A 25,520-nucleotide genomic window follows, 5' to 3' on the forward strand; every position below is an offset into this window, starting at 1 on the left:
TAAAACCCGAACCATTTTTTTTTCATAGAAAATGTGCCTTATCATAACCTCCACACTATCAGTGATTTTGGTTTATGAGATCTTCTACATTTATTGAGAACAGTATGTTCTACTTGTGGGTCCCAATTAGAGGTCATATGCTATTTGAAAATTGTTGGACTAAAATAATGATGTTGGTCTAGATCAGTGGTCTTCCCTGATCTGAAGATCGTTGGATCAAAATCTGACTATGACGTCGGATCAGTGGTCATATCTGATTCGAGAATAGTTGGATTGTGTGTGTTTGTACATCTGGATCAGTGGTCTAAAGTGCTCTTATCTGATCCACAAATTCCTTTATTCACCTCTAGTTGTGGGTCTAGGTCAGTGGCTTCACCTAAAATGTAAATTAAGGGATTTTTTTTTTATTTTGGGCATGGACTATGAGTGTTATCTAATTTGAGAAATTGTTGCATTCAAATCATTTTTGTGGGTCAAGATCAGTGGTCATATCTGATCTAGAAATTATTGGATTTCAACTTCGTTGCGAGACAGGATCGATGGTCTTATCTCATCTAGAAATTGTTGAATTACATATAATCGTTCATACGAATCAGCGGTCTTATCTGATCCGAAGGTTGTTGGATTTGGGACAACATAGTTGTGGTACTAGCCTAGCCGGCATTATCTGAAAAGCAAGGTTGTGAAATCCTTTGAACATGCATTGCTCAGTTCGATCACGACTGCGCAATGCAACAATTCAAGGTGCTATAAAACGCAAACTGTCAGATCTCTAGTTTTCTCCCTCTCCTTCTTTCTCTCCTTCAATCTTCATACTTTTCACCTATCCATCTAAGACCAGGCTCTCCTTTATCTTCGACAATTGAAACTTGAAATTTCTTCAACCAATCTTAGAGTTGAGGCATTTCCGATGGATATTTAAGGACTTCTTTTTTTCACTTCATCGACACTTCAATGCCAACAAAGACTTCATCACCACAAGTTTTTTTTACATTCTTATTCCTTTTTTATTGTTCCATACTAAGACTTTAGGGTTTCATGGGTTCGACTGGACTATGAGTCCTTATCCTGATTTGAGAAATTGTTGACATTCAAATCATTTTGTGGGTCAAGATCAGTGGTCATATCTGATCTAGAAATTATTGGATTTCAACTTCGCTGCGAGACAGGATCGATGGTCTTATCTCATCCAGAAATTGTTGAATTACATATAATTGTTCATACGAATCAGCGGTCTTATCTGATCCAAAGGTTGTTCGATTTGGGATATAGTTGTGGTACTAGCGTAACCGGCATTATCCGAAGAGCAAGGCTGTGAAATCCTTCGAACATGCGACCCATAGTTCGATCACGGCTGCGTAGTGCAACAAATAAAGTTGCTATAATACGCAACCTGTCTAATCAGATCTCTAGTTTATACTTCTCCCCTCTCCCTCTCTCTAAATCTTCATCTTTTTCACCTATCCACCGAAGACCACGATCTCCTTTATCTTCGACAATTGAAACTTGAAGAAATTTCTTCAACCAACCTTAGAGTTGAGGTATTTCCGATGGATATTAAGGACTTCTTCAAATTGTTCTTAATCCTTTTTCACTTGATCGACATCTCAATGCCAACAAAGAATTCATCACCTCAAGTTTCCATCAAATCTCAACTCCATTCACCATCGTTTAAGGAACTTATAATATATCTCCATCTGCCTTGATATTGACTTTGATTTCACATCATTTTCTCTTAGATCATCAGATCCTGTCCACTCCAACATATCTCCTTCACGAGCGTAATCCCTATTGCAAGTTTCATATTCGCACGCCAATAACAAGCGACAAAGGAATAATACATGAGTCTAAGACGTACTAATAAAGCAAGACCTCATTTTCAACATCCACATCAATGTTCATCAAATCCATTTGCATCACCAATTCAGATCATCCTAGAACCCGAACTTTTTTTTCATAGTAAATGTGCCTTATCAAAACCTCCACACTATCAGTGATTTTGGTTTATGAGATCTTCTACATTTATTGAGAATAGTATATTCCACTTGTAGCTCCCAATTAGTGTCATATCCTATTTGAAAATTCTTGGACTAAAATAATGATGTTGGTCTAGATCAGTGGTCTACCTGATCTGAAGATCGTTGGATCAAAATCTGGCTACGACGTCGGATCAATGGTCATATCTGATTCCAGAATAGTTGGATTTGCTGGTTGTACATTTGGATCAGTGGTCTTATCTGATCCACAAATTGCTTCATTCGCATCTAGTTGTGGGTCAAGATCAGTGGCCTCACATAAAACGTAAATTAAGGATTTCTTTGGGTTCTGGTCATGGACTATGAGTCTTATCTGATTTGAGAAATTGTTGAATTCAAATCATTTTGTGGGTCAAGATCAGTGGTCTTATCTGATCTAGAAATTGTTGGATTTGAACTTCGTTGCGAGATAGGATCGATGGTCTTATCTGATCCAGAAATTGTTGAATTGCATATATTGTTCATACGAACCAGCGGTCTTATCTGATCCGAAATTGTTGGATTTGGGATATGGTTGTGCTATTAGCCTGCCAACATTATCTAAAAACAAGGCTGTGAAATCCTTTGAACACGCAACCCTCAGTTCGACCACGGCTGCGCAATGCAACAAATCAAGTTGCTACGAAACGCAAACTGTTAGATCTCTAGTTTTCTCCCTCTCTCCCTCTCTCTAAATCTTCATCTTTTTCACCTATCCACCGAAGACCACGATCTCCTTTATCTTCGACAATTGAAACTTGAAGAAATTTCTTCAACCAACCTTAGAGTTGAGGTATTTCCGATGGATATTTAAGGACTTCTTCAAAATTGTTCTTAATAACTCCTTTTTTCACTTGATCGACATCTCAATGCCAACAAAGAATTCATCACCTCAAGTTTTCCATTCAAATCTCAACTCCATTCACCATCGTTTAAGGAACTTATAATATATCTCCATCTGCCTGATATTGACTTTGATTTCACATCATTTTTCTCTTAGATCATCAGATGCCTGTCCACTCCAACATATCTCCTTCACGAGCGTAATCCCTATTGCAAGTTTCATATTCGCACGCCAATAACAAGCGGACAAAGGAATAATACATGAGTCTAAGACGTACTAATAAAGCAAGACCTCATTTTCAACATCCACATCAATGTTCATCAAATCCATTTGCAATCACCAATTCAGATCATCCTAGAACCCGAACCTTTTTTTTCATAGTAAATGTGCCTTATCAAAACCTCCACACTATCAGTGATTTTGGTTTATGAGATCTTCTACATTTATTGAGAATAGTATATTCCACTTGTAGCTCCCAATTAGTTGTCATATCCTATTTGAAAATTCTTGGACTAAAATAATGATGTTGGTCTAGATCAGTGGTCTACTCTGATCTGAAGATCGTTGGATCAAAATCTGGCTACGACGTCGGATCAATGGTCATATCTGATTCCAGAATAGTTGGATTGTGCCTGGTTGTACATTTGGATCAGTGGTCTTATCTGATCCACAAATTGCTTCATTCGCATCTAGTTGTGGGTCAAGATCAGTGGCCTCACATAAAACGTAAATTAAGGGATTTCTGTTGGGTTCTGGTCATGGACTATGAGTCTTATCTGATTTGAGAAATTGTTGAATTCAAATCATTTTGTGGGTCAAGATCAGTGGTCTTATCTGATCTAGAAATTGTTGGATTTGAACTTCGTTGCGAGATAGGATCGATGGTCTTATCTGATCCAGAAATTGTTGAATTGCATATGATTGTTCATACGAACCAGCGGTCTTATCTGATCCGAAATTGTTGGATTTGGGATATGGTTGTGCTATTAGCCTTGCCAACATTATCTAAAAAACAAGGCTGTGAAATCCTTTGAACACGCAACCCTCAGTTCGACCACGGCTGCGCAATGCAACAAATCAAGTTGCTACGAAACGCAAACTGTTAGATCTCTAGTTTTCTCCCTCTCTCCCTCTCTCTAAATCTTCATCTTTTTCACCTATCCACCGAAGACCACGATCTCCTTTATCTTCGACAATTGAAACTTGAAGAAATTTCTTCAACCAACCTTAGAGTTGAGGTATTTCCGATGGATATTTAAGGACTTCTTCAAAATTGTTCTTAATAACTCCTTTTTTCACTTGATCGACATCTCAATGCCAACAAAGAATTCATCACCTCAAGTTTTCCATTCAAATCTCAACTCCATTCACCATCGTTTAAGGAACTTATAATATATCTCCATCTGCCGTGATATTGACTTTGATTTCACATCATTTTTCTCTTAGATCATCAGATGCCTGTCCACTCCAACATATCTCCTTCACGAGCGTAATCCCTATTGCAAGTTTCATATTCGCACGCCAATAACAAGCGGACAAAGGAATAATACATGAGTCTAAGACGTACTAATAAAGCAAGACCTCATTTTCAACATCCACATCAATGTTCATCAAATCCATTTGCGATCACCAATTCAGATCATCCTAGAACCGAACCTTTTTTTTCATAGTAAATGTGCCTTATCAAAACCTCCACACTATCAGTGATTTTGGTTTATGAGATCTTCTACATTTATTGAGAATAGTATATTCCACTTGTAGCTCCCAATTAGTTGTCATATCCTATTTGAAAATTCTTGGACTAAAATAATGATGTTGGTCTAGATCAGTGGTCTACTCTGATCTGAAGATCGTTGGATCAAAATCTGGCTACGACGTCGGATCAATGGTCATATCTGATTCCAGAATAGTTGGATTGTGCCTGGTTGTACATTTGGATCAGTGGTCTTATCTGATCCACAAATTGCTTCATTCGCATCTAGTTGTGGGTCAAGATCAGTGGCCTCACATAAAACGTAAATTAAGGGATTTCTGTTGGGTTCTGGTCATGGACTATGAGTCTTATCTGATTTGAGAAATTGTTGAATTCAAATCATTTTGTGGGTCAAGATCAGTGGTCTTATCTGATCTAGAAATTGTTGGATTTGAACTTCGTTGCGAGATAGGATCGATGGTCTTATCTGATCCAGAAATTGTTGAATTGCATATGATTGTTCATACGAACCAGCGGTCTTATCTGATCCGAAAATTGTTGGATTTGGGATATGGTTGTGCTATTAGCCTTGCCAACATTATCTAAAAAACAAGGCTGTGAAATCCTTTGAACACGCAACCCTCAGTTCGACCACGGCTGCGCAATGCAACAAATCAAGTTGCTACGAAACGCAAACTGTTAGATCTCTAGTTTTCTCCCTCTCTCCCTCTCTCTAATCTTCATCTTTTTCACCTATCCACCGAAGACCACGATCTCCTTTATCTTCGACAATTGAAACTTGAAGAAATTTCTTCAACCAACCTTAGAGTTGAGGTATTTCCGATGGATATTTAAGGACTTCTTCAAAATTGTTCTTAATAACTCCTTTTTTCACTTGATCGACATCTCAATGCCAACAAAGAATTCATCACCTCAAGTTTTCCATTCAAATCTCAACTCCATTCACCATCGTTTAAGGAACTTATAATATATCTCCATCTGCCGTGATATTGACTTTGATTTCACATCATTTTTCTCTTAGATCATCAGATGCCTGTCCACTCCAACATATCTCCTTCACGAGCGTAATCCCTATTGCAAGTTTCATATTCGCACGCCAATAACAAGCGGACAAAGGAATAATACATGAGTCTAAGACGTACTAATAAAGCAAGACCTCATTTTCAACATCCACATCAATGTTCATCAAATCCATTTGCGATCACCAATTCAGATCATCCTAGAACCCGAACCTTTTTTTTCATAGTAAATGTGCCTTATCAAAACCTCCACACTATCAGTGATTTTGGTTTATGAGATCTTCTACATTTATTGAGAATAGTATATTCCACTTGTAGCTCCCAATTAGTTGTCATATCCTATTTGAAAATTCTTGGACTAAAATAATGATGTTGGTCTAGATCAGTGGTCTACTCTGATCTGAAGATCGTTGGATCAAAATCTGGCTACGACGTCGGATCAATGGTCATATCTGATTCCAGAATAGTTGGATTGTGCCTGGTTGTACATTTGGATCAGTGGTCTTATCTGATCCACAAATTGCTTCATTCGCATCTAGTTGTGGGTCAAGATCAGTGGCCTCACATAAAACGTAAATTAAGGGATTTCTGTTGGGTTCTGGTCATGGACTATGAGTCTTATCTGATTTGAGAAATTGTTGAATTCAAATCATTTTGTGGGTCAAGATCAGTGGTCTTATCTGATCTAGAAATTGTTGGATTTGAACTTCGTTGCGAGATAGGATCGATGGTCTTATCTGATCCAGAAATTGTTGAATTGCATATGATTGTTCATACGAACCAGCGGTCTTATCTGATCCGAAATTGTTGGATTTGGATATGGTTGTGCTATTAGCCTTGCCATTATCTAAAACAAGCTGTGAATCCTTGAACGCACCTCAGTTCGACCACGTCGCATGCCAATCATTGCACGAAACGCAAACTGTTAGATCTTAGTTTTACTCCCTTCTCACTCTAATCTTCATCTTTCGACCACGCCGCAATGCAACAATCAGTTCTCGACCAACTGTTAGATCTCTAGTTTTCTCCCTCTCTCCTCTCTCTAAATCTTCATCTTTTTCACCTATCCACCGAAGACCACGATCTCCTTTATCTTCGACAATTGAAACTTGAAGAAATTTCTTCAACCAACCTTAGAGTTGAGGTATTTCCGATGGATATTTAAGGACTTCTTCAAAATTGTTCTTAATAACTCCTTTTTTCACTTGATCGACATCTCAATGCCAACAAAGAATTCATCACCTCAAGTTTTCCATTCAAATCTCAACTCCATTCACCATCGTTTAAGGAACTTATAATATATCTCCATCTGCCTGATATTGACTTTGATTTCACATCATTTTTCTCTTAGATCATCAGATGCCTGTCCACTCCAACATATCTCCTTCACGAGCGTAATCCCTATTGCAAGTTTCATATTCGCACGCCAATAACAAGCGGACAAAGGAATAATACATGAGTCTAAGACGTACTAATAAAGCAAGACCTCATTTTCAACATCCACATCAATGTTCATCAAATCCATTTGCGATCACCAATTCAGATCATCCTAGAACCCGAACCTTTTTTTTCATAGTAAATGTGCCTTATCAAAACCTCCACACTATCAGTGATTTTGGTTTATGAGATCTTCTACATTTATTGAGAATAGTATATTCCACTTGTAGCTCCCAATTAGTTGTCATATCCTATTTGAAAATTCTTGGACTAAAATAATGATGTTGGTCTAGATCAGTGGTCTACTCTGATCTGAAGATCGTTGGATCAAAATCTGGCTACGACGTCGGATCAATGGTCATATCTGATTCCAGAATAGTTGGATTGTGCCTGGTTGTACATTTGGATCAGTGGTCTTATCTGATCCACAAATTGCTTCATTCGCATCTAGTTGTGGGTCAAGATCAGTGGCCTCACATAAAACGTAAATTAAGGGATTTCTGTTGGGTTCTGGTCATGGACTATGAGTCTTATCTGATTTGAGAAATTGTTGAATTCAAATCATTTTGTGGGTCAAGATCAGTGGTCTTATCTGATCTAGAAATTGTTGGATTTGAACTTCGTTGCGAGATAGGATCGATGGTCTTATCTGATCCAGAAATTGTTGAATTGCATATGATTGTTCATACGAACCAGCGGTCTTATCTGATCCGAAAATTGTTGGATTTGGGATATGGTTGTGCTATTAGCCTTGCCAACATTATCTAAAAAACAAGGCTGTGAAATCCTTTGAACACGCAACCCTCAGTTCGACCACGGCTGCGCAATGCAACAAATCAAGTTGCTACGAAACGCAAACTGTTAGATCTCTAGTTTTCTCCCTCTCTCCCTCTCTCTAAATCTTCATCTTTTTCACCTATCCACCGAAGACCACGATCTCCTTTATCTTCGACAATTGAAACTTGAAGAAATTTCTTCAACCAACCTTAGAGTTGAGGTATTTCCGATGGATATTTAAGGACTTCTTCAAAATTGTTCTTAATAACTCCTTTTTTCACTTGATCGACATCTCAATGCCAACAAAGAATTCATCACCTCAAGTTTTCCATTCAAATCTCAACTCCATTCACCATCGTTTAAGGAACTTATAATATATCTCCATCTGCCTTGATATTGACTTTGATTTCACATCATTTTTCTCTTAGATCATCAGATGCCTGTCCACTCCAACATATCTCCTTCACGAGCGTAATCCCTATTGCAAGTTTCATATTCGCACGCCAATAACAAGCGGACAAAGGAATAATACATGAGTCTAAGACGTACTAATAAAGCAAGACCTCATTTTCAACATCCACATCAATGTTCATCAAATCCATTTGCGATCACCAATTCAGATCATCCTAGAACCCGAACCTTTTTTTTCATAGTAAATGTGCCTTATCAAAACCTCCACACTATCAGTGATTTTGGTTTATGAGATCTTCTACATTTATTGAGAATAGTATATTCCACTTGTAGCTCCCAATTAGTTGTCATATCCTATTTGAAAATTCTTGGACTAAAATAATGATGTTGGTCTAGATCAGTGGTCTACTCTGATCTGAAGATCGTTGGATCAAAATCTGGCTACGACGTCGGATCAATGGTCATATCTGATTCCAGAATAGTTGGATTGTGCCTGGTTGTACATTTGGATCAGTGGTCTTATCTGATCCACAAATTGCTTCATTCGCATCTAGTTGTGGGTCAAGATCAGTGGCCTCACATAAAACGTAAATTAAGGGATTTCTGTTGGGTTCTGGTCATGGACTATGAGTCTTATCTGATTTGAGAAATTGTTGAATTCAAATCATTTTGTGGGTCAAGATCAGTGGTCTTATCTGATCTAGAAATTGTTGGATTTGAACTTCGTTGCGAGATAGGATCGATGGTCTTATCTGATCCAGAAATTGTTGAATTGCATATGATTGTTCATACGAACCAGCGGTCTTATCTGATCCGAAAATTGTTGGATTTGGGATATGGTTGTGCTATTAGCCTTGCCAACATTATCTAAAAAACAAGGCTGTGAAATCCTTTGAACACGCAACCCTCAGTTCGACCACGGCTGCGCAATGCAACAAATCAAGTTGCTACGAAACGCAAACTGTTAGATCTCTAGTTTTCTCCCTCTCTCCCTCTCTCTAAATCTTCATCTTTTTCACCTATCCACCGAAGACCACGATCTCCTTTATCTTCGACAATTGAAACTTGAAGAAATTTCTTCAACCAACCTTAGAGTTGAGGTATTTCCGATGGATATTTAAGGACTTCTTCAAAATTGTTCTTAATAACTCCTTTTTTCACTTGATCGACATCTCAATGCCAACAAAGAATTCATCACCTCAAGTTTTCCATTCAAATCTCAACTCCATTCACCATCGTTTAAGGAACTTATAATATATCTCCATCTGCCTTGATATTGACTTTGATTTCACATCATTTTTCTCTTAGATCATCAGATGCCTGTCCACTCCAACATATCTCCTTCACGAGCGTAATCCCTATTGCAAGTTTCATATTCGCACGCCAATAACAAGCGGACAAAGGAATAATACATGAGTCTAAGACGTACTAATAAAGCAAGACCTCATTTTCAACATCCACATCAATGTTCATCAAATCCATTTGCGATCACCAATTCAGATCATCCTAGAACCCGAACCTTTTTTTTCATAGTAAATGTGCCTTATCAAAACCTCCACACTATCAGTGATTTTGGTTTATGAGATCTTCTACATTTATTGAGAATAGTATATTCCACTTGTAGCTCCCAATTAGTTGTCATATCCTATTTGAAAATTCTTGGACTAAAATAATGATGTTGGTCTAGATCAGTGGTCTACTCTGATCTGAAGATCGTTGGATCAAAATCTGGCTACGACGTCGGATCAATGGTCATATCTGATTCCAGAATAGTTGGATTGTGCCTGGTTGTACATTTGGATCAGTGGTCTTATCTGATCCACAAATTGCTTCATTCGCATCTAGTTGTGGGTCAAGATCAGTGGCCTCACATAAAACGTAAATTAAGGGATTTCTGTTGGGTTCTGGTCATGGACTATGAGTCTTATCTGATTTGAGAAATTGTTGAATTCAAATCATTTTGTGGGTCAAGATCAGTGGTCTTATCTGATCTAGAAATTGTTGGATTTGAACTTCGTTGCGAGATAGGATCGATGGTCTTATCTGATCCAGAAATTGTTGAATTGCATATGATTGTTCATACGAACCAGCGGTCTTATCTGATCCGAAAATTGTTGGATTTGGGATATGGTTGTGCTATTAGCCTTGCCAACATTATCTAAAAAACAAGGCTGTGAAATCCTTTGAACACGCAACCCTCAGTTCGACCACGGCTGCGCAATGCAACAAATCAAGTTGCTACGAAACGCAAACTGTTAGATCTCTAGTTTTCTCCCTCTCTCCCTCTCTCTAAATCTTCATCTTTTTCACCTATCCACCGAAGACCACGATCTCCTTTATCTTCGACAATTGAAACTTGAAGAAATTTCTTCAACCAACCTTAGAGTTGAGGTATTTCCGATGGATATTTAAGGACTTCTTCAAAATTGTTCTTAATAACTCCTTTTTTCACTTGATCGACATCTCAATGCCAACAAAGAATTCATCACCTCAAGTTTTCCATTCAAATCTCAACTCCATTCACCATCGTTTAAGGAACTTATAATATATCTCCATCTGCCGTGATATTGACTTTGATTTCACATCATTTTTCTCTTAGATCATCAGATGCCTGTCCACTCCAACATATCTCCTTCACGAGCGTAATCCCTATTGCAAGTTTCATATTCGCACGCCAATAACAAGCGGACAAAGGAATAATACATGAGTCTAAGACGTACTAATAAAGCAAGACCTCATTTTCAACATCCACATCAATGTTCATCAAATCCATTTGCATCACCAATTCAGATCATCCTAGAACCCGAACCTTTTTTTTCATAGTAAATGTGCCTTATCAAAACCTCCACACTATCAGTGATTTTGGTTTATGAGATCTTCTACATTTATTGAGAATAGTATATTCCACTTGTAGCTCCCAATTAGTTGTCATATCCTATTTGAAAATTCTTGGACTAAAATAATGATGTTGGTCTAGATCAGTGGTCTACTCTGATCTGAAGATCGTTGGATCAAAATCTGGCTACGACGTCGGATCAATGGTCATATCTGATTCCAGAATAGTTGGATTGTGCCTGGTTGTACATTTGGATCAGTGGTCTTATCTGATCCACAAATTGCTTCATTCGCATCTAGTTGTGGGTCAAGATCAGTGGCCTCACATAAAACGTAAATTAAGGGATTTCTGTTGGGTTCTGGTCATGGACTATGAGTCTTATCTGATTTGAGAAATTGTTGAATTCAAATCATTTTGTGGGTCAAGATCAGTGGTCTTATCTGATCTAGAAATTGTTGGATTTGAACTTCGTTGCGAGATAGGATCGATGGTCTTATCTGATCCAGAAATTGTTGAATTGCATATGATTGTTCATACGAACCAGCGGTCTTATCTGATCCGAAAATTGTTGGATTTGGGATATGGTTGTGCTATTAGCCTTGCCAACATTATCTAAAAAACAAGGCTGTGAAATCCTTTGAACACGCAACCCTCAGTTCGACCACGGCTGCGCAATGCAACAAATCAAGTTGCTACGAAACGCAAACTGTTAGATCTCTAGTTTTCTCCCTCTCTCCTCTCTCTAAATCTTCATCTTTTTCACCTATCCACCGAAGACCACGATCTCCTTTATCTTCGACAATTGAAACTTGAAGAAATTTCTTCAACCAACCTTAGAGTTGAGGTATTTCCGATGGATATTTAAGGACTTCTTCAAAATTGTTCTTAATAACTCCTTTTTTCACTTGATCGACATCTCAATGCCAACAAAGAATTCATCACCTCAAGTTTTCCATTCAAATCTCAACTCCATTCACCATCGTTTAAGGAACTTATAATATATCTCCATCTGCCGTGATATTGACTTTGATTTCACATCATTTTTCTCTTAGATCATCAGATGCCTGTCCACTCCAACATATCTCCTTCACGAGCGTAATCCCTATTGCAAGTTTCATATTCGCACGCCAATAACAAGCGGACAAAGGAATAATACATGAGTCTAAGACGTACTAATAAAGCAAGACCTCATTTTCAACATCCACATCAATGTTCATCAAATCCATTTGCGATCACCAATTCAGATCATCCTAGAACCCGAACCTTTTTTTTCATAGTAAATGTGCCTTATCAAAACCTCCACACTATCAGTGATTTTGGTTTATGAGATCTTCTACATTTATTGAGAATAGTATATTCCACTTGTAGCTCCCAATTAGTTGTCATATCCTATTTGAAAATTCTTGGACTAAAATAATGATGTTGGTCTAGATCAGTGGTCTACTCTGATCTGAAGATCGTTGGATCAAAATCTGGCTGCGACGTCGGATCAATGGTCATATCTGATTCCAGAATAGTTGGATTGTGCCTGGTTGTACATTTGGATCAGTGGTCTTATCTGATCCACAAATTGCTTCATTCGCATCTAGTTGTGGGTCAAGATCAGTGGCCTCACATAAAACGTAAATTAAGGGATTTCTGTTGGGTTCTGGTCATGGACTATGAGTCTTATCTGATTTGAGAAATTGTTGAATTCAAATCATTTTGTGGGTCAAGATCAGTGGTCTTATCTGATCTAGAAATTGTTGGATTTGAACTTCGTTGCGAGATAGGATCGATGGTCTTATCTGATCCAGAAATTGTTGAATTGCATATGATTGTTCATACGAATCAGCGGTCTTATCTGATCCGAAAATTGTTGGATTTGGGATATGGTTGTGCTATTAGCCTTGCCAACATTATCTAAAAAACAATGCTGTGAAATCCTTTGAACACGCAACCCTCAGTTCGACCACGGCTGCGCAATGCAACAAATCAAGTTGCTACGAAACGCAAACTGTTAGATCTCTAGTTTTCTCCCTCTCTCCCTCTCTCTAAATCTTCATCTTTTTCACCTATCCACCGAAGACCACGATCTCCTTTATCTTCGACAATTGAAACTTGAAGAAATTTCTTCAACCAACCTTATAGTTGAGGTATTTCCATGGATATTTAAGGACTTCTTCAAAATTGTTCTTAATAACTCCTTTTTTCACTTGATCGACATCTCAATGCCAACAAAGAATTCATCACCTCAAGTTTTCCATTCAAATCTCAACTCCATTCACCATCGTTTAAGGAACTTATAATATATCTCCATCTGCCTTGATATTGACTTTGATTTCACATCATTTTTCTCTTAGATCATCAGATGCCTGTCCACTCCAACATATCTCCTTCACGAGCGTAATCCCTATTGCAAGTTTCATATTCGCACCCAATAACAAGCGGACAAAGGAATAATACATGAGTCTAAGACGTACTAATAAAGCAAGACCTCATTTTCAACATCCACATCAATGTTCATCAAATCCATTTGCGATCACCAATTCAGATCATCCTAGAACCCGAACCTTTTTTTTCATAGTAAATGTGCCTTATCAAAACCTCCACACTATCAGTGATTTTGGTTTATGAGATCTTCTACATTTATTGAGAATAGTATATTCCACTTGTAGCTCCCAATTAGTTGTCATATCCTATTTGAAAATTCTTGGACTAAAATAATGATGTTGGTCTAGATCAGTGGTCTACTCTGATCTGAAGATCGTTGGATCAAAATCTGGCTACGACGTCGGATCAATGGTCATATCGGATTCCAGAATAGTTGGATTGTGCCTGGTTGTACATTTGGATCAGTGGTCTTATCTGATCCACAAATTGCTTCATTCGCATCTAGTTGTGGGTCAAGATCAGTGGCCTCACATAAAACGTAAATTAAGGGATTTCTGTTGGGTTCTGGTCATGGACTATGAGTCTTATCTGATTTGACAAATTGTTGAATTCAAATTATTTTGTGTGTCAAGATCAGTGGTCTTATCTATGTAGAAATTGTTGGATTTGAACTTCGTTGCGAGATAGGATCGATGGTCTTATCTGATCCAGAAATTGTTGAATTGCATATGATTGTTCATACGAACCAGCGGTCTTATCTGATCCGAAAATTGTTGGATTTGGGATATGGTTGTGCTATTAGCCTTGCCAACATTATCTAAAAAACATGGCTGTGAAATCCTTTGAACACGCAACCCTCAGTTCGACCACGGCTGCGCAATGCAACAAATCAAGTTGCTACGAAACGCAAACTGTTAGATCTCTAGTTTTCTCCCTCTCTCCCTCTCTCTAAATCTTCATCTTTTTCACCTATCCACCGAAGACCACGATCTCCTTTATCTTCGACAATTGAAACTTGAAGAAATTTCTTCAACCAACCTTAGAGTTGAGGTATTTCCGATGGATATTTAAGGACTTCTTCAAAATTGTTCTTAATAACTCCTTTTTTCACTTGATCGACATCTCAATGCCAACAAAGAATTCATCACCTCAAGTTTTCCATTCAAATCTCAACTCCATTCACCATCGTTTAAGGAACTTATAATATATCTCCATCTGCCTTGATATTGACTTTGATTTCACATCATTTTTCTCTTAGATCATCAGATGCCTGTCCACTCCAACATATCTCCTTCACGAGCGTAATCCCTATTGCAAGTTTCATATTCGCACGCCAATAACAAGCGGACAAAGGAATAATACATGAGTCTAAGACGTACTAATAAAGCAAGACCTCATTTTCAACATCCACATCAATGTTCATCAAATCCATTTGCGATCACCAATTCAGATCATCCTAGAACCCGAACCTTTTTTTTCATAGTAAATGTGCCTTATCAAAACCTCCACACTATCAGTGATTTTGGTTTATGAGATCTTCTACATTTATTGAGAATAGTATATTCCACTTGTAGCTCCCAATTAGTTGTCATATCCTATTTGAAAATTCTTGGACTAAAATAATGATGTTGGTCTAGATCAGTGGTCTACTCTGATCTGAAGATCGTTGGATCAAAATCTGGCTGCGACGTCGGATCAATGGTCATATCTGATTCCAGAATAGTTGGATTGTGCCTGGTTGTACATTTGGATCAGTGGTCTTATCTGATCCACAAATTGCTTCATTCGCATCTAGTTGTGGGTCAAGATCAGTGGCCTCACATAAAACGTAAATTAAGGGATTTCTGTTGGGTTCTGGTCATGGACTATGAGTCTTATCTGATTTGAGAAATTGTTGAATTCAAATCATTTTGTGGGTCAAGATCAGTGGTCTTATCTGATCTAGAAATTGTTGGATTTGAACTTCGTTGCGAGATAGGATCGATGGTCTTATCTGATCCAGAAATTGTTGAATTGCATATGATTGTTCATACGAATCAGCGGTCTTATCTGATCCGAAAATTGTTGGATTTGGGATATGGTTGTGCTATTAGCCTTGCCAACATTATCTAAAAAACAATGCTGTGAAATCCTTTGAACACGCAACCCTCAGTTCGACCACGGCTGCGCAATGCAACAAATCAAGTTGCTACGAAACGCAAACTGTTAGATCTCTAGTTTTCTCCCTCTCTCCCTCTCTCTAAATCTTCATCTTTTTCACCTATCCACCGAAGACCACGATCTCCTTTATCTTCGACAATTGAAACTTGAAGAAATTTCTTCAACCAACCTTATAGTTGAGGTATTTCCAATGGATATTTAAGGACTTCTTCAAAATTGTTCTTAATAACTCCTTTTTTCACTTGATCGACATCTCAATGCCAACAAAGAATTCATCACCTCAAGTTTTCCATTCAAATCTCAACTCCATTCACCATCGTTTAAGGAACTTATAATATATCTCCATCTGCCTTGATATTGACTTTGATTTCACATCATTTTTCTCTTAGATCATCAGATGCCTGTCCACTCCAACATATCTCCTTCACGAGCGTAATCCCTATTGCAAGTTTCATATTCGCACGCCAATAACAAGCGGACAAAGGAATAATACATGAGTCTAAGACGTACTAATAAAGCAAGACCTCATTTTCAACATCCACATCAATGTTCATCGAATCCATTTGCGATCACCAATTCAGATCATCCTAGAACCCGAACCTTTTTTTTCATAGTAAATGTGCCTTATCAAAACCTCCACACTATCAGTGATTTTGGTTTATGAGATCTTCTACATTTATTGAGAATAGTATATTCCACTTGTAGCTCCCAATTAGTTGTCATATCCTATTTGAAAATTCTTGGACTAAAATAATGATGTTGGTCTAGATCAGTGGTCTACTCTGATCTGAAGATCGTTGGATCAAAATCTGGCTACGACGTCGGATCAATGGTCATATCGGATTCCAGAATAGTTGGATTGTGCCTGGTTGTACATTTGGATCAGTGGTCTTATCTGATCCACAAATTGCTTCATTCGCATCTAGTTGTGGGTCAAGATCAGTGGCCTCACATAAAACGTAAATTAAGGGATTTCTGTTGGGTTCTGGTCATGGACTATGAGTCTTATCTGATTTGAGAAATTGTTGAATTCAAATCATTTTGTGGGTCAAGATCAATGGTCTTATCTGATCTAGAAATTGTTGGATTTGAACTTCGTTGCGAGATAGGATCGATGGTCTTATCTGATCTAGAAATTGTTGAATTGCATATGATTGTTCATACGAACCAGCGGTCTTATCTGATCCGAAAATTGTTGGATTTGGGATATGGTTGTGCTATTAGCCTTGCCAACATTATCTAAAAAACAAGGCTGTGAAATCCTTTGAACACGCAACCCTCAGTTCGACCACGGCTGCGCAATGCAACAAATCAAGTTGCTACGAAACGCAAACTGTTAGATCTCTAGTTTTCTCCCTCTCTCCCTCTCTCTAAATCTTCATCTTTTTCACCTATCCACCGAAGACCACGATCTCCTTTATCTTCGACAATTGAAACTTGAAGAAATTTCTTCAACCAACCTTAGAGTTGAGGTATTTCCGATGGATATTTAAGGACTTCTTCAAAATTGTTCTTAATAACTCCTTTTTTCACTTGATCGACATCTCAATGCCAACAAAGAATTCATCACCTCAAGTTTTCCATTCAAATCTCAACTCCATTCACCATCGTTTAAGGAACTTATAATATATCTCCATCTGCCTTGATATTGACTTTGATTTCACATCATTTTTCTCTTAGATCATCAGATGCCTGTCCACTCCAACATATCTCCTTCACGAGCGTAATCCCTATTGCAAGTTTCATATTCGCACGCCAATAACAAGCGGACAAAGGAATAATACATGAGTCTAAGACGTACTAATAAAGCAAGACCTCATTTTCAACATCCACATCAATGTTCATCAAATCCATTTGCGATCACCAACTCAGATCATCCTAGAACCCGAACCTTTTTTTTCATAGTAAATGTGCCTTATCAAAACCTCCACACTATCAGTGATTTTGGTTTATGAGATCTTCTACATTTATTGAGAATAGTATATTCCACTTGTAGCTCCCAATTAGTTGTCATATCCTATTTGAAAATTCTTGGACTAAAATAATGATGTTGGTCTAGATCAGTGGTCTACTCTGATCTGAAGATCGTTGGATCAAAATCTGGCTACGACGTCGGATCAATGGTCATATCTGATTCCAGAATAGTTGGATTGTGCGTGGTTGTACATTTGGATCAGTGGTCTTATCTGATCCACAAATTGCTTCATTCGCATCTAGTTGTGGGTCAAGATCAGTGGCCTCACATAAAACGTAAATTAAGGGATTTCTGTTGGGTTCTGGTCATGGACTATGAGTCTTATCTGATTTGAGAAATTGTTGAATTCAAATCAATTTGTGGGTCAAGATCAGTGGTCTTATCTGATCTAGAAATAGTTGGATTTGAGCTTCGTTGCGAGATAGGATCGATGGTCTTATCTGATCCAGAAATTGTTGAATTGCATATGATTGTTCATACGAACCAGCGGTCTTATCTGATCCGAAAATTGTTGGATTTTGGATATGGTTGTGCTATTAGCCTTGCCAACATTATCTAAAAAACAAGGCTGTGAAATCCTTTGAACACGCAACCCTCAGTTCGACCACGGCTGCGCAATGCAACAAATCAAGTTGCTACGAAACGCAAACTGTTAGATCTCTAGTTTTCTCCCTCTCTCTCTTTCTCTAAATCTTCATCTTTTTAACCTATCCACCGAAGACCACGATCTCCTTTATCTTCGACAATTGAAACTTGAAGAAATTTCTTCAACCAACCTTAGAGTTGAGGTATTTCCGATGGATATTTAAGGACTTCTTCAAAATTGTTCTTAATAACTCCTTTTTTCACTTGATCGACATCTCAATGCCAACAAAGAATTCATCACCTCAAGTTTTCCATTCAAATCTCAACTCCATTCACCATCGTTTAAGGAACTTATAATATATCTCCATCTGCCTTGATATTGACTTTGATTTCACATCATTTTTCTCTTAGATCATCAGATGCCTGTCCACTCCAACATATCTCCTTCACGAACGTAATCCCTATTGCAAGTTTCATATTCGCACGCCAATAACAAGCGGACAAAGGAATAATACATGAGTCTAAGACGTACTAATAAAGCAAGACCTCATTTTCAACATCCACATCAATGTTCATCGAATCCATTTGCGATCACCAATTCAGATCATCCTAGAACCCGAACCTTTTTTTTCATAGTAAATGTGCCTTATCAAAACCTCCACACTATCAGTGATTTTGGTTTATGAGATCTTCTACATTTATTGAGAATAGTATATTCCACTTGTAGCTCCCAATTAGTTGTCATATCCTATTTGAAAATTCTTGGACTAAAATAATGATGTTGGTCTAGATTGGTGGTCTTCTTTGATATGAAGATCGCTATCTGGCTGTGAGATCAGATCAGTGGTCTTGTCTAATCCAAGAATTTTTGGATTTGTGTATGATTGTAGATCTGGATCAATGGTCTTATCTAATCTAGAAATTGTTTTTTAATAACGGGTTCAAAAAAAGAGGCATGTAAAACAAAAAAGATTATGTAACAAATTGGATTTAGGTAACATTGAAGTCAGCACTATTTTGAGTGTGTTAAAAAGAAGAGACATGATAGTGCCTCTTTCTTCTTATAAGTTATTGGATACATCTGACAGTGCCTCTTTCTTCTTGTAAGTTATTGGATACATCTGACAATGAAAGAGTTCATACACAAGTGGTATATAAACCCAACACTAGAAACACATTGGATTAGATGACATCAAGGTAGTGTACATCAGAAACAAACACACACATGTAAACCATAAGCTGCAAAGGCAAAACTATAAGGCAGAAAGCATAACAAATAAAAGATAAAAGGTTGCCAAATTAAGTTTCTATACTAGAATAAAATTATATGGTACATACAAAGATCTTTTTTTTCACCTATTATTTCATTTTCTGTAGGCTAACATTTCTAGTAAAAGTTATTCAACTATGTACCAGTAACAACAATTACACTCGAGTAAGAGTTTGAGCATAAACATTGGAATTTTGGAATTTGAATATGCTCCATTAAAAAAATATAGACAAAAGCAACATTTTGTTGTACTGGCTACCGAACAATCTCCACACTATCTGGGCCTGCTACATTTGTCTTGAAGAAAGTAAACTGAATAGACAACAAAAGATTTCTCGACATCTTTGAGAAACAAGAACTCTCATTGGGGACAAGCTGGGATAAAAAAAAACCCCATTTTAAATTGCAGAAAAGGCATGCACACATGTATGTAGGCACACAAGTATGTATATGTGTATGACAATTCAATAACAACTAAAGGTACCTCAAACATTGCATTGGTCGAAATCTTGTCAATTTCCTCACTGCAAGAACTTTCTAAATGCAAGTAGTCAGCTGCAATACAAAACAAAATAGTCATCAAAATAGAGGAGAGAAAGAGAGAGAGACATCATCAAATGACTGAGTAAAGCCACTCGTTGAAGAAGAACAAACCACTACAAAAGAAGCTGTGATTTTCCACAGATAGACCACCAAGGTCATCTCCCTCCAGAACTGGATTATCAAATCTAACACAGACTTTAGAGGACCCATTTTTTTCATAAGCAAGCAGCACTTTGCCTTTACTACCATAGGATGGACCCCTGAAAACCATAAGGAATGATATACATATTAGCACAGGGCATACTAACATGAACAGTCAGTAAACACTAACAAGTTATGCCAAATTTTGTTACACCATACCAATTAGAAATTTAATAATGAGTTCATTAATTAATGCCCATCTGAAACCAACTGAATCTTGGAAAGGAAAAAGATGGTAAAGCAAGTTTTCCAATCAGAACGCTTTGCCCTTTGCAAGATTACTTGAATGGTGTCACCTTGCAAATTAATGTAGGCATGCATGATCAAGTATGAAAATTAGAGTAAAAAAAAGCTCAGTTTGCTAATCTTCACATGGCTGTCAAAGTTAATAACAGCCAGTTGGGCAGTGTATCCACTAAAGGATGAAGAAGCTAAATGCCACCATATTGGTATTATGGGACCTCTCTTTCCCTTCGGCCCTGTTTGATTGCAAGGAAGAATTTAACGTGGTAAATTTACCACGGTAAATTTTTTTGAAAAAAAATACAGGATGAAATTTTACCCTCTTCCGATTTGAGGCCCCTTTTGATTGCAGGAAAGTTTTTTGCAGGGTGAAATTAACTGTGTTTGATGCACATGGTAGTTTTTTGCAAGGTAAATTTAATTGTGTTTGGTGCACAGGGTAAAAAATAGGAGAGACTTTTTTCCTGACCGTTAGAAATTGTTGTTTTATTGGTTCTCCTCCAATTTCACGTGGGTAGAAATTGAAAGATGATGTAAACAAATTATTGATTAAAGCAAAACTGTTGCCAAATACAGTCAAGTTAATATAACAAAATTCCTGCAATTGTGAGGTCTAGAGGGCCTATACACAGTTGAAAGTTCAAGACCCTGGATCAAGTCACAACTTAGCCATTTCCTTCTCTAGTTTTTCTCTAGTGTTGTCTTAGCAAGGCTTGGTGGTTGGGCTCACTCTCATCATCCTAAAAAAATGGTGCCATGATAGTGGTGAACGAAGGTGCAGGAATAATGATGGAGATGAAAGAATAGTGTCAATAAGAACTAACAATGGTGATCCTTATGTGACAGTCATGGCTAGGGAAAAAGGATTTGTATTTGGTGGTGGTGAAACTTGAAAGGATGATCAAGAACGATTGGGCATAATGATGATAATTATCATGATAGACAGATAGAAGTAGAATAGATTCAACTGCCCTTCAAACTGGTGTGCCAATTGGCATCATCACAGGCATCTATCCATAGGCTACCATATGATACATACACAAACCTTAAAGGAACTGTATATCTCCAGTCAACAGCCCTATCAATTGACAATGCCAGTAACCTATGATGTCATAGTAACAATCAACAACTCTTCATAACTCTTCCCCAAAACCTGCTATAGTGCCTCCTGATTCCTGAATTCTCACCCAATTTTCCATATAAAGAAGTCCCCAGTGTAGCTAAGTACAGCAAATTACCTTCTAAATGAATTGAAGTATATGCTCCTTGCAAACGTGGGTTGCAGCTGAACCACACTATTCAACTATTTCAACAAACAATCTAACAAAAGTGGGTTGCAGATGAACCCAAACAGATCCAGGACTCCATGCATATATATGTCCGCTTTATACTGAAATAATTGGTAAGAGAATCTAATGATTCAGAACAGACATTATCAAAGGAAGCTATAACTTTATTTAAAGTAATACCCCAGAAATGATGGAGAAGTATCCTGAATCCCTGATGCAGTGTATCATGATTGTGGAGATCCCATAACCATCAATATGATTTATGATAACCATTTATGCCAAAGGCAACAGGAACAACAAAATGTGGCAGTTAACATGTGACCACTGTATTCTTACTTCTTATTGCCATCAAGGAGTAATAAAACGAAGACCCGAGCCTGTTGAATTACCAAAGAAGCAACTAATTGTAATATAAACATATGATTTCCTCTACTATGCAAATTGGACCACAATTGATGTTAAAGTACATAAAGCAAAAAACTCCATCGGGATTAACAACTTTAGTCATAAACATGTGTGATTGCCATTATCTTGCTCCCAAAATGGTGATGTTCAACACCTACCTCCATATATACAAGTCCTCAAAGAAACAGAGACATTGTTAATGTACTCAGCTAGACGATAAACTACAACAAAAAGGGCGTTTCTCAGGAATATACATGCTTGAATTGCAGAAAGCACAAAGTAAAGATTCAGTGAGCGACATACCTGAGTAAAGCAGCAGCGAAGAGGGATAAACCCAAATTTCCTGTTGAAGATGGTGCCTAAGTCCTGCGTGTGAAGAGAGAGAGATGGGTTATTGACAGAACGTGTGTGTGAGAGAGCGACAGAGAGACGCATAGGGCTCACCTGGGGCTGCAAGCGGGCGACGTTGGGGAAGGAGGGAGCGAGACAGCAGCGAGAGAGGAAGGAGGGAGCGAGGTTGGGGAAAGAGGAGAGAGAGGAGGGAGCGAGAGAGCAGCGAGAGAGGAAGGAGGGAGCGACGTTGGGGAAAGAGGAGAGGAAGGAGGGAGCGACGTTGGGGAAAGAGGAGAGGAAGGAGGGAACGAGAGAGCAGCGAGAGAGGAAAGGAGGGAGCGACGTTGGGGAAAGAGGAGAGGAAGGAGGGAGCGAGAGAGAAGCGAGAGAGGAAAGGAGGGAGCGACGTTGGGGAAAGAGGAGAGGAAGGAGGGAGCGACGTTGGGGAAAGAGGAGAGGAAGGAGGGAGCGAGAGAGGAAAGGAGGGAGCGACGTTGGGAAAAGAGGAGAGGAAGGAGGGAGCGAGAGAGGAAAGGAGGCAGCGACGTTGGGGAAAGAGGAGAGGAAGGAGGGAGCGAGAGAGCAGCGAGAGAGGAGAGGAAGGAGAGAGCAGCCGAGAGAGAGCGAGAGAGGAGGGGAATCGGCACTTCGACGGTGGGGAAAGCAGAGAGAAAAGGAGGGGAACGAGAAAGTTTGCCATTTTACCGGGTGGATTTTAACGGCCTTTGATGCACCACTTAACGAGTGAAATTCTCCCTCGCCGTACGTATTTCACCCGATGCGCATACAACCTGGCTTAAGAAAGGGAATTAGGGACCCTTTCATACAACAAGAAAATTTCAAAAACAATGAATCACACAAGTTTCCAATATTGTTACGAACGTCACAAATTTCCATGGTCAATCAATTAGCTCCGTAGCACTCTTCTATTAAACCCATGGTCTAAAAAACACCTAACATTTTGGGGACATACAAAATCACAGAGAAGCTTCAAGAGAAAGTTTGCCGTCATATGCAAGAATAAAATAGCAGTTGTTTATTATCTTTTCACTTAATGTAATCATAATTTAATCAAAATAAATTGAGAAACCTTACTAACCATTTTGAAGCATTCCTTTCTCCTCCTATTTTCTCCCAGATCGCGGAATCTGTCTTTGCTCTTTTTTCCTTATGAGCAGTAAGAGTAAGAGAAACAGGAAACTGAAGGATCAATAAGAAGAAGAGGAGCTGCTATAGGCAAGTTCAGTGATGGGAGGATAAAATAACAGAAAACATAGGCTAAAACCCTAAATAAATTTGCTCAAAGAAAAAGTTGCAGACCGATTATTTGCTTAGAAAAAGGCGCGATGATAATTTACGTAATAGAAAAAGAAGAAGAAGTTACCTTGTCTTGCAGAATTGCTCCAGCAAATCGACATCCTTACCGCTGTAGGGAAGCTCGAACAGAATGGAAGAAAGGACATCGATGATTTATTGGGCAAAGAGGAAGCCCGCGAAACTTCTTCACTCCCTCCCTCCTCCCTATTATGAAAATACTTGCTCGAAACAAAAAAGAAAAGAGCGTTGTGCAAGTATTTGCCCTTCTTTGCCAGCATTAAAAGTGGCAAACAAGAAGGCGGAGAGTGCCCTGTGAGCAAGAGGATAGACGATGGCGGGACGGTCACCCTCAATACTCTCGGTGTAAACTTCCCTCGCTTATTGCCTCCTGGTTTTTCGGGATCGCTTCTTTGTCGTTGCTTTTTGGTGTTTTATCTCCTTTCTTGGATCGTGAATCCATGACGGACGGTTATGGAAAGTCCTTCATTCATGTAACCGACGCGGTGATCTTAATTTTTTACAAAGAATACAAGTTTAATGCGAATAAAAGTGTACCCATATCTAGCCGTTACATGCTTGCAAGTTGACTATTTCTTTTTTATCGTTCCTTAATTTGAACAGGACTGCCGTTGCAATCTATAGTCAAACGAAAGAATGAATAAACGTTAATCGACAGTAAAGTATGTTCATAAATTTGATTTTAGGTAGATACAATCACACGTCTATCTTAAGTATTAATTAGAAATACCAATGATATTGATGTCTTTACATACCCAAAAAAATTGATCAGCTTGTTAATCGATATTAAATTGTAAGATGAAATTCATTTCATTTGAAAACTAACCTGGATCCTTCATTCCCCTTTCGTTCTCTTCTTTAGTCATTTTAAAATCCAGTTACTCAAGACATATAGCTGGCATGTAAAAGACACATAGCTAAATATTAAATTAAATAGCTGTTTCTTTCTTCTATCGTCATAATGATCCTAATGAGCAAGAGATTTTCCGGTTCCTCCTACCTCTATAGTTTTGAGCTGCATCTATGCCATAGTCTTGAGTTGCATCTATGCCAGTGATGGCAGTCGACTTTGATGTTGCGTCCTACCATACCATTTTATTATGCAAAAACACAACCCTCAAGTAGAACTAGAGATTTATCGTCCTACATGCCCTTAGCTCGACCAGCTAAACATGTCCCGTAAAGCATTGTCATGATAGATTAAATTGTCGCGTGTGAGCTCATTTTGTTGAAGAAAACCATTGCACACAGTTTATTTCATATGTATAAAACTATGGAGACAGAGATCATATAGCCGTTTCTTCTTGTTCATACTAGAATGGACTCAACCAAACCTAAGACAAACTACCTTTTGGTACATACCTAAGCTAATAGCGTAACAGCCGAGAACAGTTCATACTACCTAATAAAAAAATAGTAAAAGCTGCAAATTAACCTGACCAATAATTGTTCTGAAAGAAGAAAAATTATACAATAAAAAGGAGGAAAAATAATAAATTATGCGAAAATCATCTTTCCGTTGCAATTTATTAAAATTGATTTAGCAATGTTTGATATTTGTCCTTACCCTTAATTTAAAAGCTCAAGTAAGCATTACTCGTATAGCCACATTTTTACTTTGAGTCATTGTTGTTTTCGTGCTTTGATGCGTACAAGTGAACGTATTAGTGCATAATTTTTTGGTGCTTTGAAGCATACATGACAAGTCATTACACCCGTAATGGAGCAAGTTATCAATGATTGATAAAATTGATT

The 25,520-nt window shown here is 38.1% G+C and overlaps 1 long non-coding RNA gene across 2 annotated transcripts in view; it reads right to left on the reverse strand.

Annotated features, from left to right (window-relative positions):
• Positions 1 to 24,126, reverse strand: part of LOC116253972 (uncharacterized) — a 31,306-nt gene extending 7,180 nt beyond the window's left edge. The window contains exons 1-9 of one of the 2 annotated variants that reach the window (XR_007573318.1): positions 23,815 to 24,126; positions 23,530 to 23,597; positions 22,542 to 23,221; positions 22,401 to 22,463; positions 20,071 to 20,219; positions 19,901 to 19,971; positions 18,269 to 19,791; positions 13,530 to 15,686; positions 6,979 to 10,951 (exon numbers count right to left, since the gene is read on the reverse strand). This is a non-coding gene — a long non-coding RNA (uncharacterized LOC116253972). Of the gene's footprint in view, positions 1 to 6,978; positions 10,952 to 13,529; positions 15,687 to 18,268; positions 19,792 to 19,900; positions 19,972 to 20,070; positions 20,220 to 22,400; positions 22,464 to 22,541; positions 23,222 to 23,529; positions 23,598 to 23,814 lie in introns of those variants that run through there. The other variant, XR_004172594.2, reaches the window with a different exon arrangement.
• Positions 24,127 to 25,520: the final 1,394 nt, after the last annotated feature.

This window comes from Nymphaea colorata, chromosome 5, assembly GCF_008831285.2.
Source record: "Nymphaea colorata isolate Beijing-Zhang1983 chromosome 5, ASM883128v2, whole genome shotgun sequence".
NCBI lineage: Eukaryota > Viridiplantae > Streptophyta > Magnoliopsida > Nymphaeales > Nymphaeaceae > Nymphaea > Nymphaea colorata.